At 39.6% G+C, this 16,704-nt stretch overlaps 1 pseudogene; it reads left to right on the top strand.

Annotated features, from left to right (window-relative positions):
• LOC139724778 (histone lysine acetyltransferase CREBBP-like) overlaps window positions 1-11,133 on the top strand; it is a 35,563-nt pseudogene extending 24,430 nt beyond the window's left edge.
• The last annotated feature ends 5,571 nt before the right edge of the window (window positions 11,134-16,704 follow it).

Here is a 16,704-nt window from a genome sequence, read left to right as displayed (position 1 = left end):
GAAGTTGTTTACAGGATTGACAGCGCGTACTGTATGTATGCATGCAATTCAAAGGAGCCGCTGCGCGCACAGACGATCGGCAATAGCCACGGTGGATTTAACACGCAGAGCGATGGGACTAGAATAACCAAAGCACACGTGACTCATTTCAGCGCTTCCTATTGGCTACATTCTTGAACCCATTTTATAAAGGATGATTATGGGTGTTGCCTCAAGGTTTACATTATCATGACTTTCAAGTGCTCCCATGGACCTCGTCTTCATCCTCTCAATTGTTCCCCGATTCATTTCATCTTCACCTCCCTTCATGTTACAGATTCGGCGACGAGCTTCCGGAGAGCTTTCCATACAAGTCAAAGGCGCTCTTTGCCTTTGAGGAAATCGATGGGGTAGAGGTGTGCTTCTTTGGGATGCATGTGCAAGAGTACGGATCAGATAGTCCAAAACCAAACCAGGGGTATGTTGCCAGCAATATGTCATGACTGTGTTTGTCGAGGTGATAGTAAGCTGCAAATGTTAGGAATGCTATGAAAATGTTTTATTGTTTCATAATGCTTCTTCCTACCCACGTCCATTCCTTTTGAATAACAAAACATGATTTGTAGTTGGGCAGCAGACGTAATGCAGTATTCAAGTGCATTGTATTGAAGGTGAATTAATAGATGTGGCAAAAATTTGCTTACAGATTTATATGTCGTCATTGCAAGTGAGATTGAGAAAACATATGAAGTAATTCCCACAAAATCAAAGTTGCAATTTTTCAATGTTATTGTGCCTTGCTTGAAAGCCAATTCCACTATCACACATCTCATAACTTTTTTTTTTTTCTGTTCTCATTCCTACTTCCAGGCGTGTGTACATATCCTACCTAGACAGTGTCCATTTCTTCCAGCCAAGGTCTTTCAGGACGGCTGTCTATCATGAAATACTTATCGGCTACCTTGAATACACAGGATGTCTCGGGTAATTCACAATATGTCCATCATTCCATTATTTTTTTTTTTTTTTCCCACAGCAATCACATGCCCATTGTATTACATAGTGAGTAAATCATCAGTTTAATCTTTTGATGCCGTATGATTAAAGGATCAAACTGGATTTGTGAGTCTTCTGTTTGTTACTCCTTTGCAACATTGTTCAGCATATTTTAATAAAGACCTGGTTGTGTATGGATTCAGGGGTGGCTTTGTTCATTCACTGTCCAACAGGGTACAGTTAAAAAACCACCAATAGCACTGGTCAGTGAGTACGTGGCTTGAAATGTACGCTCATCGGTAATGATCGACTCCCAGTCGAGATTCTCGGCTTTTTGCGACCAGTGATAAAGCTGTATGTACTTTGTCAGGGAGATTCTGAAATATATCAGAACTGGGCCAGTCTTGTTGGTCTTCAAAGATAGTTCTCAAATCTGTCCCAGTATCTTAATGAGGAATGGAGCTGATGTGAATGTATGTAAAGTGTAGAGACATTTCAGAGCTCTGCTCACTTGGTACAGTGACCAGATATAGGTGTGTAGAGGTGTCGTACAAAGTCATCTGTTCAGCTACCACAAATCTGATTTACACAATTTCTATAATTTGTGTTGAATTCTTTGTGGAAAACATTCTTTTATGTATGTGTTAGCAGTTGGAGAAAGATATTTCCGCAGGATTATGATGTAGTAAACCTGCTCTCCATCTCTCTTGATGAATGTAGATATGAATTTGCTCACATCTGGGCGTGTCCACCCAGCGAAGGCGACGACTATATCTTCCACTGTCACCCACCGGAGCAGAAGATCCCCAAGCCAAAGAGACTGCAGGACTGGTACAAGAAGATGCTTGACAAGGCAATGGCTGATGGTGTCATTTTAATCTACCATGTAAGTGTTGCACTCTCTCCATCTTTCTCCTCCTCCTCCTCCTTATCCTCCTCATGTATTAGCTATGGTTGTAGACTTTTTATGGGATCAAAATTATGAGGTGACAGTGAATTTGGTAAGTTGAATTGATGACCCTCACATGCCAATTCCAATTTATGCAAGATATTTAGAAGTCATTTTGATAAGACTCAACAGTGAGGTGTAAGTACTACTGTCAATAATTGTATATCATTTCATGTCACAACTTCATGATTTTTGGTAGCCTACCTTGAATTTGCAAAATCAATTAACTGTTGAGTTTTTACATCACCGGCAGCATTGTAACGCGCCGTATGTTACTACAAATACACATGGTTGAGTTGTTACAAAGCTTGATTTGTCAGATAATCCATTGCGGTAAAAGAACTGTTGTGTACCATCCAACTGTGTTGGAAATGAAAGCATGGTGTCTTTCATAAGAATGTAACTTTTTAATTTGCCTTTGACAATGCATATGAAGACTTAGAAATTCAAGTACATATTAATAAAGAATGACCTAGTTTTACAGTAACAAAGTTTTTCAAGCATTATCTTAATTGCTCAACTTAGAAGAACAGTTTATTTTTCACTGCATGACTTTCCAACTTGCCCAAATAGGCATTTGCGTGAGGGCCTCATACTCGAAACAGTGAAGTGTCTAGTCATTTTACTAGTCCACCTAGAGTTTAAGTTGGTACGAGGCAAGTGGCTAGGTCGTTGCAGTACTCTGTTTTCCCACATTTCTTTCTCAATAATCAACTTTGAAATGAAATTCGAATGAGTCTGGCGTTGCATGCTTTACCCCACCCCAGGACATTCTGAATGCTGCTATGGAGGACAAACTGACGTGTGCTACAGAGCTGCCATACTTTGAGGGTGACTTCTGGCCCAATGTGTTGGAAGAGAGCATCAAGGAGTTAGACCAGGAAGAGGAAGAGCGGCTAAAGGCAGCGGAGAAGGCTGCCCAGAGTGCCAGTGAAGAGGTAATGGTTCTTTGCAAGCCACAAGTTCCCTCCCACTTCATGTTTCTTTATCATATTTTTTTAAAATTTTGTTTAATTCTTTGTGAAGAGGATTTAAGACTGACTCCTCTGAACTTGATAAAGTGAACAGGTAGGTAGTTAGGCGTTATCTGTGTTGAGTGCTTCTGTTAATGTATGTGTAAATATGTACATTTGTATGTGTGTCCTTATGTACAATTTGTATAGATATTTTGTGTTGCCTTACTGGGCATTATGAAATTATAAAGAATTGAGTCCTTGAAAACATATTTAATTTTGAGAGTTCATGTTTTGGTTCTGTGTGATTTTCACAAGTATGTCCAAATCAAACAGATTTCATTATGCACTTTATCATACTACCTGGATGAATCAAAATCCGCATTGATATATTGTTTATCTTTTAACATTTTTGAAAAAAAAAAATCGAACGAAAGACAAAAGTTTGTGTATGATTATGATTGCTCCATGATTTTCCTTGAGATTAAATGTTCTTTTTCATGACCCGTGAAACTTTGGTCTTCCCCCTCTTAGGTGGCAGGTCCCAACGGCAGTAAGAAGTCCCAGAAGAAATGCAAGAAGAGCAATAAAAGCAAGAGTAGCAGCACGCGAAAGAACAACAAGAAGACCAACTTCCCTCAGCAGGGCAATGACCTGTCACAGAAACTCTATGCCACCATGGAAAAGCACAGGGAGGTCAGTTGCAAAACAAAGCATTATCTAATATGAATGAATGTCTTAGTGTTATTTCAAGCTATCCCCATCAATGTTGTATAGTCATGAAACACAGATATGTGTGATATGAATGAATGCCTAAATGTTATTTTAAGCTATCCCTATCAATTTTGTGTAGTCATCAAACACAGGGAGCATAGACTGCAATATTCTGAGTTTTGAATGCGAATGTAGACAAACTCTAGTGAATGCTGCCAGGAGTCATATTGTTTCTTTGTAAATATGGGCATGACACTAGAGAGAGTGTGAAATGTACTGTCTACTGTATATCATGCCCTTTGTTCTGGAATAGGTTAATGTGTAGGACTTGGGTGAATTTTGGTATGTGCTTCAGTGTGACTATCTTGTCCTTTGATCGTGTGAAAATGTTCCACTGTGTTCAGCAATATACCACCTCCACCCCCCCCCCCCCCCCCCTTGTCATTAGTGATAGCGAAAGAATGAAGCCATATATGAAGTCCTCTTTACAAAAGTATTGCAGAAATCAGAAAATCAAAATTTCCTTTTGCCATGAAAGTGATGACAGTGTCATGACCACTTATCAAAGCCACTGTTTACCGTCAGGACCAGTGATTTGAAAAATGTTAGCGTTATCACATTTGATGCATTTGTGTCGCAATACATCCTTCCAAATAAAAATTTCACAATAAAGCCTAAAATATAAGGAGATATCACTATTTTTCTCAATAAACCATAACTGTAGATGGTTTATTCTAGAAACAATGTTGAGTAAACTATTGTTCACATTTAGTATATTTAACAATAGTTAACATTGATTATAGTGATCAACATTTTTACATTAGTTGTTTCTATCCCTAACTCACATTTTAGAACTATTCTGAAGCACTTAAGCTGTTTTTTTTTGTTTCATCTGCAAATAGTAAATATGCCTTTTTAAGGATGCTGTTCAGGGTCACAAACTGGATTCCATCTTTGTGTGTATATGTGTGTGCATCAGTCAGGCATTATATTCTGTAAATTTAAATCTGATTTCAGATTTTTTTTTTCCCTCAAGTCCATACATATTTTGCTTTTTCCATGTATCAAAATCACCTGAAAATTGTGATTTCTGATTTTTTAATAAATCTCAATATCATTCCTGATAGGTGTTCTTTGTCATCAAGCTGAAGCGGTCACACACTGAGAAGATCCATGACCCTGACCCCATCGTGACCTGTGACCTGATGGATGGGCGGGATGCCTTCTTGACGCTTGCCCGAGAGAAGCACTACGAGTTCTCGTCCTTGCGGCGGGCCAAGTACTCCTCCCTGTGCATGCTGTGTGAACTCCACAACCAGGGCCAGGATCGCTTCGTCTATACTTGCAATGAGTGCAAGCATCATGTGGAGACAAGATACCACTGTACTGTCTGTGAAGTAAGTCATTTTTCTTTCACTTCATTGTACTCTCATACCTCTCCTCTCGTTTTTTTTTTTTTTCTTTTGCTCACTACAGTCAATGTTCTCTTCCTCCACTCCAATATTTCATTTGATTCGCATTAGCCTGTACAGGGTTTGACACTGACTTTTTCTCTGGCGGCTCACTCGGGCCACTAAAATCTTTGACATTGTAACTCTTAGTGGCCTGAAATAAGAAGAAACTTAACAATCCATTTTGTGTCGTAGTTGCCAGATGGGGATGCCAAAAAATAACCTTTCTGGAAATTTGATGAACTGACATTAATTTCTAGCGGCCCTGGGCCACCACTGTGTCGAGCCCGGCTGTAAGTCTTTTATGCAGTCTATTGGTATTAATTTGATTTCTCACTGGACAGCTGTGAATGATCAAGCATGTCATCTGTGTTGATGTGAATTCTGTGACTCTTTGACCAAGTTGTTGCTTGAGAAATTGAGATCATTTATGATTTTTTGTTTGTTTGTTATAATTCCTCATTAGGATTATGACCTGTGTGCAGTCTGCTACGAAAAGATCAAGCATGAGCACAAGATGGAGAAGTGGGGGCTGGACATCGACGTGGAGCCAGGCTCCAGCCAGGTCCGCAATCCTCAGGAGGCTCGGCATCTCTCCATCCAGCGCTGCATCCAGTCTCTGGTGCATGCCAACCAGTGCCGTGATGCCAACTGCTGCCTACCCAGCTGCCAGAAAATGAAGAGAGTCATCCAGCACACCAAGGCGTGCAAGAAGAAGACCAACGGCGAGTGCCCTATCTGCAAACAGCTCATCACACTCTGCTGCTTACATGCCAAGCATTGCCAGGAGCAGAAGTGCACTGTCCCATTCTGCATCAACATCAAGCACAAGCTGCGACAACAACAACTGCAGCAGCGGCTGCAGCAAGCCCAGCTGCTGCGGCGGCGGATATCGGCCATGACGCGCAACGGGACAAGTGCAACACAACCCGCCATCCAGCAGCAGCCTGCCCAGCAGAACACGGGTACGATGCCACAACAGGCCGTGTTACAGGCAGGACATCAGCAGGCAGCAATAGCCGCGCCTCAGCAGAACATTGTACCCTCAGTACCACCGCCCCCGCAAAGTGCCCTTGATGCGGTGAAGATTGTGCAACAACAGGTTGATGCAACCAGGAATCCCATGAACCAAATCCAGCAGCAGAACAGGACTATTTCGCCCGCTGTGTCCCAGGTGAGGGCAAACCAGTTGAAGAGCGTCATGAGTCAGCCAATGATGGCTCAGCAGCAGCCCACTGGACTTTTAGCCAAGTCAATGTCAGTGCCTCCTGGTGGGCCCGGTGCTGGTGCTGTGACAATGAACTCTATGAACCAGTGGAGGGGTCCAATGGACCAGCAGGGTCACATACAAGGACAGGTGCCCGTCATGCCCCATGGGAATAGTCTGCCTATGCACAATGTGCCTCCCCAGCAGCAGAACCATGTGGGACAGGTGGGACAACAGCCCCAGCAGCAGATACCCCAGCAGCGCCAGTCACAGCAGGCACTGCAACAGCTGCTGCAAACCCTCAAGTCCCCACACTCTGCTGCACAGCAGAAGCAAGTGCTGACCATCCTCAAGTCCAACCCGCAGCTCATGTCGGCCTTCATCAAGCAGCGCGCCCAGCAGCAGCAGCTCCAACAACAGCAGCAGCAACAACAACAGCTGCAGCAACAACCCAACATGCAGGCTGCGGGCCAGCCTGTACCACAACAGCAGATGCCCCAACCCAACATGCAGCAACAGGCTCCTCAACAGGTAACCTTCCTAAAAATGTGACACATTAACGTAAAGGATGGTAGCAAAGTGTAAATGTTGAAAACTCATTTTGGAAATGGCAGCTGTGTGACAGAATACAATTTGATGTGTGTAAGCTCAGTAAGTGTATGCCCATCAAATGAAAGGACTGCAGTCACCCTCACTTCGTCAAATCTATATGCACCAAGGAAAATCCTTTGAAATGAATTTCGATATACACAAGAAAATATATTATAACATGTTTAGATCAATCTTGAGTAGAATTTTTCTTCAACCTAGCCACTTTGGTGAGAAAAACGGCAAAAATTCCTTCTCAGCCAACTGTCAAGGTATTGAAATGCAAGTGATATACAGTGAAAACGCAGTATAACAAGATCCTTTGGACCAATAACCAGTAATACCAGTAATGTGGCAATTTATTATCTTTCCCCATTCTACGACTATTGACTCTGCATACTTTTTTTAATGTATCAACATGCCTGACTGTGATAATATGAGTCGTGCTGTACAAAACAGACATTGAAATACAGTAAGTATATGTAGAGCAGAATTAATTAGAAATATATGACTTCTGCAGGGTCTTATTTCTTGTTTGTTTTTCTGTGGCTTGCTCATCAAAGTGTTTACTACAACTTCTGATTTTACATTTGCCACTCAGTATGCGATTTATACGATTTGTTATTCGTATCAGTGACCATATCATGCAAATGTATTATGGATATAATGCTTGTATGAGTACATAATTGGGTGACTATACAGGGTGTTCCCCCCCCCCCCCAAAAAAAAAAGAAGAAGATAAACTTTTGAAATGCCCCCCCCCCCCCCCCCCCCCCCCCCCCCCAAAAAAAAAAAAAAAAAAAAAAGGAGAATATTAATAAATTCTTGAGAAATTTTAGTACATGTGGTTAGCTGAAGGTGTCCTGTATCATATGACATGAAAAGGTCCAAAAGCATTTCATGTTTGGGAGAGCACTGCCCACTTTTGTAAAGGACATCCAGCATAGGCTGTGCAAGAATTCACTATCCATTTGGTTGGCTGGTGACGTAGCGTAGATCTGTGGCTTCAAGTGCCCCCACAAGAAAATGGTAGAGTTGTGGGCCACGAAATGTTAGATGAATGGTTTGGAGTGGAGTAAAATGCCTAAGGATGGACCTTTGACAATGAAATACACCTCCCAGAATTGTGATGCATCTCACACATATACACTACCACCTGTGATTCCTGTGCAACCTAATTTTCACATCCTTTATGAAAATGGGTGGTGCTCACTCATGAAATGCATGAAACATTTTCTGACTTTGTGGTGTTATATGTTGGATGAGACTTTCAGCTATCCATACCTATTTAAAAAAAAAAGATCCAAAATTTGCTAAAAGTTTATTATTTTGGGGCCATTCTAAAAGTGTATTGTTTTATCTGGGATACCCTGTGAAGCACAAATATTTGAACCACTTCCTTGGAAGATTATGTTAGGTTTTATTTTACATTTGCTCTATGAACTTTATCCACCTCATCCAAAGTTATTGTGTGGTACAAACGTTAAAATAGATTACACTGATTACGAGACCGTGGGTTTCTTCTGAACAGCTTTCAAGCCAATCAGGATCTGCATACAGTGGACTCCCGTTATAACGAAGTCCTTGGGACTGGCAGTTTTCTTTCATTATATCAAAATTTTGTTATAACTAAATTTTGTTATAACTAAATTTCATTATAATTGAACAAATAAACATAGAGTGGATAATTTTGCAGTCTGAAATTTTACTTCGTTGTAGCTGGAATTTTGTTATAACCTGTGTTTGTTATAGCGGGAGTGCACTGTATTGTGAAACTTAATATGAAATACCACCTGAAATGTTGTGTCTGACAGGCTTTTTGTTTTGTGCTGATTTATCTGCACAGATGATGAGCCAAAACTGGATGCAGCAGAGGCAAAGACCCCAGTTCCAGCGGCCTTTCCTCCAGCAGCAAATGCCACCCCAGAATCCTGGCCAGCCCTTCCAACAGATGGGGCCAGGCCACCCAGCACAGTACAATCAGCACCCTGCAGCCATGCAGCAGCGCCGCACCATGATGCCACAGACGATGCAGCAGTTGCAGCAACAGCCGGGCCTCAGTCAGGGTGACCCCAACATGACTCAGTACATGCTTCAGGGCCAGGTGCAGCAGCAGGCCATGATGTCCAACCGCTCCCCCCAGCAGGTTATGTCTCAGGTGCGCTCTCCACAAACAGCAAACAATCCTCTTGCCCAGGTCAGGTCGCCCCAGACCAATGCCAATGCCTTGGTGCAGGTGCGCTCACCCAACCCCAACCACTCGCCCCGCCCCCAGTCACAGCCCACCCCCTCACCAAGGACTCATTCTGCGCAGCCTTCCCCCAGGCCGGTCGCAGCAATAAACTCCCCGCACCCAGTGGGCGGTGACATGCAAATGGACCAGACGCCCGTGTTGTCCCAGAACCCAACAGCCATGGGCCATAGCAATAAGAACTCGCTGCAGAGTCCTGCCACTGTGGGCAATGCAGCACCCGGTCTCCCTCAGGAGGACTCTGACATGACACCGCTTGATCCTCAGGACCAACTGTCCAAGTTCGTGGAGATGTTGTGATCATTGTGGTGTATTCGTGTGTGTGTTTCTATTTAAAAAAAGAATCAGAAGGCCAAATATGACATGAACAATCTTTGTACAAAGGAGAAGAAAATACTTGTAAGAAAGAAAAAGGAACTTTGAAGGCAGAGACTTTTTTTTTCTACAAAGACTGTCCATCTGTCTGACATGCTTGTAACCAGGCAGCAAGCACTGTCAGATGGAAGAAATTCTGCAGATATGGTGCAGATCAAGTATTGTTTCCAGAGTGTAAGTTTTATGACTACTTTTATTTTATATCTCAATTTCATTCCTTGCATTTTTCTTATGAAATTTAACAGAAAAGGTCATATGTATTGTTATTATAAAAAGTGAGGGAACTCTATTTGTACAGCTCTATATTATTATTGTAAGAAAGAGAGGGATCATAGCTACTCATTGAATATAAAAAAAGTCTTGTCTTTTCCATTGTTTGATAGTAATTTTGTACACAGTAAAACTTAATATAAAAAGGTGCATTTCAGTACCACAAACTGACTATAGTAGATGTACAAAGATTTTTCTAGAAGTAATCCTCTATGACTGTCTCTCGTGAATGTGCTGTACAATTTTAGTCTGAATAGGTGTAGGTTTTGTGAATGGTGTTTATTTTTCCTCCCATTTTCAAAAGAATGGCGTACAATGAAAACATCTGTGTGTCATCAATGGACTTTCTTGTCTCGTGAATGGTGTAGGCAACAGGAAAAAAAAAGGGAACGTGAACACAATACAATCATGCTGAATGTTGTGATTTAAGGTCGTAAAATATGAGATCCCCACGATATCAAATGTGTGTACAAAAGAATTGACACCTAAGTGTATTTCCTACTTATATATCATATGCGTAACTATTCTAAATAAAATGTCTGCACTTTACAAATTTGAAAGGAAGTTCTTTTTGTCAGTGATGTCTTTCATTTGGTTTATTATGTTACTTTGTATTCATGGCTTAAAAGTATAAGTGGCGAATTATAGGGCAAATACCTTCATGTGGGAAATGATAGCAGAGTAACTCAGAGGAAGACATGTAGTTTATGACAGAGGAGCAAGTTTTAAAGTGCATACAGCCAAACACATGTACTAGCTACTCAAAGTGTGTTCATTTTATGATGTGCAAAGGTGTTTTTCTTTCTTCTTTGTCAGCATTCTTCCCAAAAATTTTGTTTTGACTGAAATGTAAAGACTACTTCAGGCTTTATCTCTCACTCTTTGTTCTTGTTTTTTTTTTTGTTTTAGGTTTTGCATCTATAGGGAAATCAGATTTACATGTTAAGGGAAATTCACCACCTTCAGTATACTGGGACTGAAGGCAAGCTATGCAAGACTTTCACATTGACTTGGCACATGTGTTTTTGTCAGTTGTAGCTCCCCCAAAGAGATGAATCATTATAGGACAAGTAAATATTTATATTGAGGCAACTTTGTGCTAAGATGTAGAAATACAAAGTCTTGTTCTCAGTTATAACACAAAAAATAAAAATGGTAACAGAAAGTGCAGTGGATGACTGAAATGTTTTTGTTTTCTTCTCAGAACGTCACGATTGAGATGAACATATCGTATGAATATATACCGCTGAGTATCATTGCAGAATTTGATACAAATTATCTTGGCAATTGTGAGAAGTATTGGTGTCATATATATTAAGATAGAAGCAACTATTAAGGCATTATTTTGATAAAATAGTTGAATCATCTTTCAAACTATGAATAAACATGTTTTTAAGAGAGACAAGCATCCTGTTGTGTGGCAAACTGTGCCTCCTTGAAGCTTTCAGCAGTGTGTAGTTGTATGATGGGCAAACACGCTACATGCACGTACCAACGTGAGCTCATTTTAGCTCAGTTGTTTTTCCTTTCCTGCTTGGCTTTTCATACAGATTGCTTCTTCGACCTTGAGATTGGATGAAGTTTTCATTTAGTTAAGAGCAAAGAAGTATTTGATTTTTTTTTTTTTTTTTTTTTTGGGGGGGGGGCGGAGGGTAATTTCTCCCTTATTAGATCCCATTTTTATTTCAAAATGTGGCATATTGCAATCTTGCAATTTTTGTCTTCTTAAATGTAAAAATGTAGGTGCCAGGAGTAAATCTCAGTAAAATGACCTAATAACTGTAAGAATTACCTTGATATATCAGTTTTTGTACTACATGATCAAGGTACACACCCCCCCCCCCAAAAAAAAAAATAAAAAATAAAATAAAAATAAAAATAAATAAATAAATAAATAAAAATGGTAATAATACAAAGAGTTGGGACCGACAATATCAGTTCAATTAAGATTTCTGTTCTTTCACAAAAATCGTAACATAATACTAAGTATGCATTACACAATTATCATTTTATAATTTTCTAGAAAATACATAATGAAAGAGGGGAGTATAGTACACTGTACATACAATTTCATTTTATTTAAATAACCAGAACTATCAATGTACTCTTGGAAGATTGACAATGAATAGATATTAGAATGGACAAAAGTTGCCCACTGAAAGGTAGAGCTTGTAAGTTGTACGTCACTTGAAACATAGTAATGTACTACATGTAAATATCATCTGAAAGTAATTCATGTATAACAAAAATGAACATTATAAACAATAGCTATTTTCAAATACAACAACATAATACACTGGCAACTACAGTGTTACAAGCTATACTGACATAGATTGAGCCTTGTCATGCTAAAAGAGTACAAGGTATTTTGACCTCTATAGGGCCTAGGAGGTTCAACTATATTGCAAATTCTGCCCCCCCCCCCCCCTCAAAAAACCCCCACAAAACAAAACAACAACAACAACAACAAGCAAAAACAAACAAGCAAACAAACCCAAACCTTTGTTGTAGAACTTATTATATTTGAAGTACAGTATAGTGTGTAAAATGAGAATGTTTTGGCCAAATTACAGCACTAATAAATGGCAGGAGGGAAATACACAGCACTACCTGCATGGATAGGTGAAAATCATCACATTTTAGTCCAGAACATCCAACACTTGCAAGGCCTCTGTCACCATTCTTTCCAACTGTTTCTATGCAAAGTGGCTCAAGAGCACTGGGAAATGACAAATTGCCTTATACAGTATGTCCCCCCACACACACAAATTACAATCCACTTTTCGCAGTGATAACACCCAATATGATTAAACCGTCTAGATGCTACTTGAGGGTCTTAAAGGGATGGTACAGTATTGGTGGAGATGAGAATTGGGCTTTTAACTTTTTGCAAGAAAACACTTATGATATTGTACAGAGCATATCATTTTAGGAGGAATTCGAAGTTTATTTGATGAAAATCGGGTTTGGAATGACTGAAACATCCAAAAACAAAGTAAAACAAAGTCTTAACCAAAACTGTACGATCCCTTCAACATTTAACGTCTTAGCTCCATATTTAAAGGACAAGTTCACCTTCATAAACATAAGGATTGAGAAAATGCAACAATATTAGTAGAACACATCAGTGAAAGTTTGAGGAAAATTGGACAATCGATGCAAAAGTTATGAATTTTTAAAATTTTTGTGTTGGAACCGCTGGATGAGGAGACTACTACAGCTTGTGAGTCATATGCGTACAACAGTTCTCATGGTCGGACATCCGGGTATTTCGCGTGTCACGGGGTCATGGATAGCGTTGGAGTGAAAACAAACCACTCGCGTGAGCCTGGAGTGAACGCTGTACGTGTTTTCTGCCGGGGCGCCCCGCGAGCATAGCGCTAGCGCAAGCTGGTACTGTAGCTGTGCGGGCGGCAGGATTAGGCCCTAGGCCTACTCTAAATTAGGCCCTACCCTAAGTACTACAGTACTAACGTTAGACCTACCTGAAGTTTCTATGAGGTACTAAGTAAGCGTAGATATCGGGGTAGGGCCTACTCAAAGAGGTTCTACTGCACATCTGGCCATTCTGTCGGGTCGTTGATCCAGAGTCCTGCCGCGATTTCATACGGGCACAGGTCCAGTCCGGCTGCCTTCAAGTTGGCAAAATACCGGGACCGATCGATCGACAGGATCCAGATTTTTAGAATATTGCTGACAAGACATGATGCATGTATCCCATGAATGATGGCACAAATGACAAAATGAATAATGAAAAACAGTCCCCATGTCTGCGCAGAGTTGCACATAAAGTGTACGCGTCGCACATGCACAGCATGCAGTATGCGCATTCATAATATATGCAGGCTTAGCGCTTGCAAGCTGTTTGTTTTCACTCCAGTCAACCGGAAGTGACGTGTAGCCGACCGCAAGAATAAAGAAAATATAAAAGAAAATTCAACATATTTTCACTTTTTTCGCATAATAAAAGAGCAATTGACTTGCCTCTTTCTAAAGGCAGGGGGAATAATATTACCCATAACATTTATCGGTAACGAGTCAGGGGAATGTGTACTTTTTTTCAAAAGATGGAATTTTGTGAAATTCTCTTTATATTTTCCTTATATTGTTGTACGCATGTGACATCTAAGTTATTCATACACTGCAGTAGTCTTCTCATCCAGCGGCTACTGCACAAAAACTTCAAAAATTCATAACTTTTGAACGGATTGTCTGATTTTCCTCAAACTTTCAATGATGTGTTCTACTAATATTGCTACATTCTCTCAATCCTTATGTTTATGAAGGTGAACTTGTCCTTTAAGAAAACCCCATTCAAATTGGTTAAGTGGTCACAGAGAAATGTGGATTGTTGTAAAGCATGTCATGAGTCTGATTCTTTAAAGTTTAGCCCTTGAATGCTCTTGGAAATGCACATTAATGTGTGAACACAATAGACAGAACTAGGAGGGAAGAGATTTCTGACAAGCTCTAAAAAATTCCTCATTTCTCTTTGACCACTGAAGCAAATCAAATGGGGGTTTCTGTAAGATGTGGGCAATGAGTTAAAGTTTCATACCCTTAAATTGTATTTGGATTGATTCACTGTTTTTAAAGGTATCGGTGTGGAGGGTACCCTTGTAATTTTTTTTTTTTTTTTTTTTTTTGGGGGGGGGGGGGAGGGGGCATATGGTATAATGGTGTTTTGGGAAGTGAACATGTGTTGGCCCCAAGCCATCTATCGGACTACTTAAAAACATTCTCTTACAAACCTCCGCTAAAAATGCCAGTTCCTAAACAATCCACTTTTTGCAGCAATTTAAGGACAATTGCAATGAAGGTGACTTGTCATTGATAAAAGCTAAGCAGTATGAAAGCAAGTTTTGTACAAATCAATCGCATTACAACCCTTTAACTATACTACTTTTGTTGGTAAGATGCCAAAATGGAATGTTTCTTAATTTTTCAAAGGGATTTAGCTCCCTGGCAGAGAAATTGTGGTATGATGGTGAAAGCAATGTGATGCGTGGTAGGTGAGTGATGCTTGTAAACCTATCAGTATAGTCTATTTTGACAACCACTAATGACAGCAGTGAAAAGAAAGGGGGAAAATCATTCCTTTACATTCAAAGCAAGCTGTAAATGGGAATTCTAGGCCAGTTGAAAGTTGTAGTCTGATAAAATAAACTGTTCATTAATGAAAATTGGATGCAAAATCGGCTGAATATCAGGAAGTGAAGTTTTCTTAGTTTTTGCAAAACAGCTCTCAAACAGGTGATATGATATTGCGTATGAGTGGGCTGCTTATGTCATCACCTCACAGTTTTCCATTAATTGTATTAAAACAAAACAAAGTGAGACTGGAGCATAATTGTGTTTAAACAAGAAATCTGGAAATTTCAAGATTTTATGCTTAAACTATACATACATAGCAAGGTATAAGGTGGTGACATCAACTTGTTCGTTTGCATACACGTGTATCCTTATTGATTGTTCAAGAAGTATCTTATGAAAATTAGCATAACTTCGCAATTTCATATCTATCTTAATTTTTATCAGATTTTCATCAAATTGCCACTGTTGTACTTAAAAAAAATTAATCTTTCTCGTCAGACTATTACTTTTAGCTCATATGGACTTCACGCCATCAATTTGAATACTTGAAAATCATGTTCACATGACCGCCTTAGTTTCAATCCCACATTTTAAAAAAACACGATGTTACAAGGAGTATATAAGTGATTATTACGTATAATAGTCTTAATTACATTTAATATTTCCTTGATTACATAAAAAGAGAACTAATTATAGTAACTCATCCATATAAATGCAGCTCTACCTTGTAAATCTTTTTTGTCAAATTTGCATGTAGCATTAGAAAGCAGCCAGAAGATTGTCTACTTTATTTCTACCATTTAAACGGTAGAAATAAAGGAGGAAATCATTTTGATATAGGTTTATTTAGAATATCTGTAGCGTAAAAAAGTTGTTCGTCACATACATGTACACTATAGGATACACATATCAAAATCACAATCGGCAAATAAAAACGAGTACAGTGACACCCCAATATAACGAGGTCCGTTGGACCGGCGCGGCGATATTACCTCGTTATAACCGGTACCTCGTTATAAACATACGCATCAAAAACAGAGAAAAACATAAGCATGACGTCATGTGTATATGCCCATCAATCAAACTTAAGAACATCCTATGCGTTGTTATTACACAATTATGGATCATTATTATTGAGAGAATTTAAGGGACATTATTTGTGAATTGATACAAAAAAAGATCAACAAAGTAGGGGTTGAAATGCATTAATTCTTTATTTTTCTTCCAAACATACGTTGTTGTTCATACGTTCTTGAGAAGTAGGCTTACTCGGTAGGATCATATTTGTGATTCTTTCTACGCCTATCTCTTCCTCTTGTATTGAACCATTCTGAAAGAATGATTTCTTTTTTTGTGTGTGAAATGCAGTGTAAAATGACAATGAACAAAAAATCAGATTGTATAAAATGCGCTTGTACAAGTTTTTTCTAAACACCAGCGCAAATAGAGTAGTAACACCATACGTTATTTACCGTAACCTGCGAGGTATTTTACGCTGTTGGTGCCCAACGGGAATGCGATGATTTCATAAATCATTTCGGCTGTAATCCTATACAATCTATGATCGTTGCGCCCGAAGGGATTAAAAATGCGTTCTTTACTTTCTTCCGAAAATCTTTTCGCGTTTTGTACTTTCGTTCTTGAAAATTATGCGGCAGGATTGAATTTGGAATCCTTTTTACGCAAAGCTGTACCTGTTGGTGCCCAGCGGGAATGCGATGATTTCATGAATTATGTTGGCAGTAATTATAATTATGATCGTTGCGCCCAAAAGGATTAAAAATCCATTCTTTATTTTCTTCCGAAAATCTTTTCGCGTTTTGTACACCCGTTCTTTAAAAATATGCGACAGGATTGAATTTGAAAGGTTGTGATCC

The sequence above is a fragment of the Diadema antillarum genome, unplaced genomic scaffold, assembly GCF_040938485.1.
Source record: "Diadema antillarum isolate AM-2024a unplaced genomic scaffold, OU_Dant_1.0 scf00000228, whole genome shotgun sequence".
Classification (NCBI taxonomy): Eukaryota; Metazoa; Echinodermata; class Echinoidea; order Diadematoida; family Diadematidae; genus Diadema; species Diadema antillarum.
The sequence above is the reverse complement of the archived record's forward strand: the minus strand, read 5'-3'. Positions and strand labels throughout refer to the sequence as shown.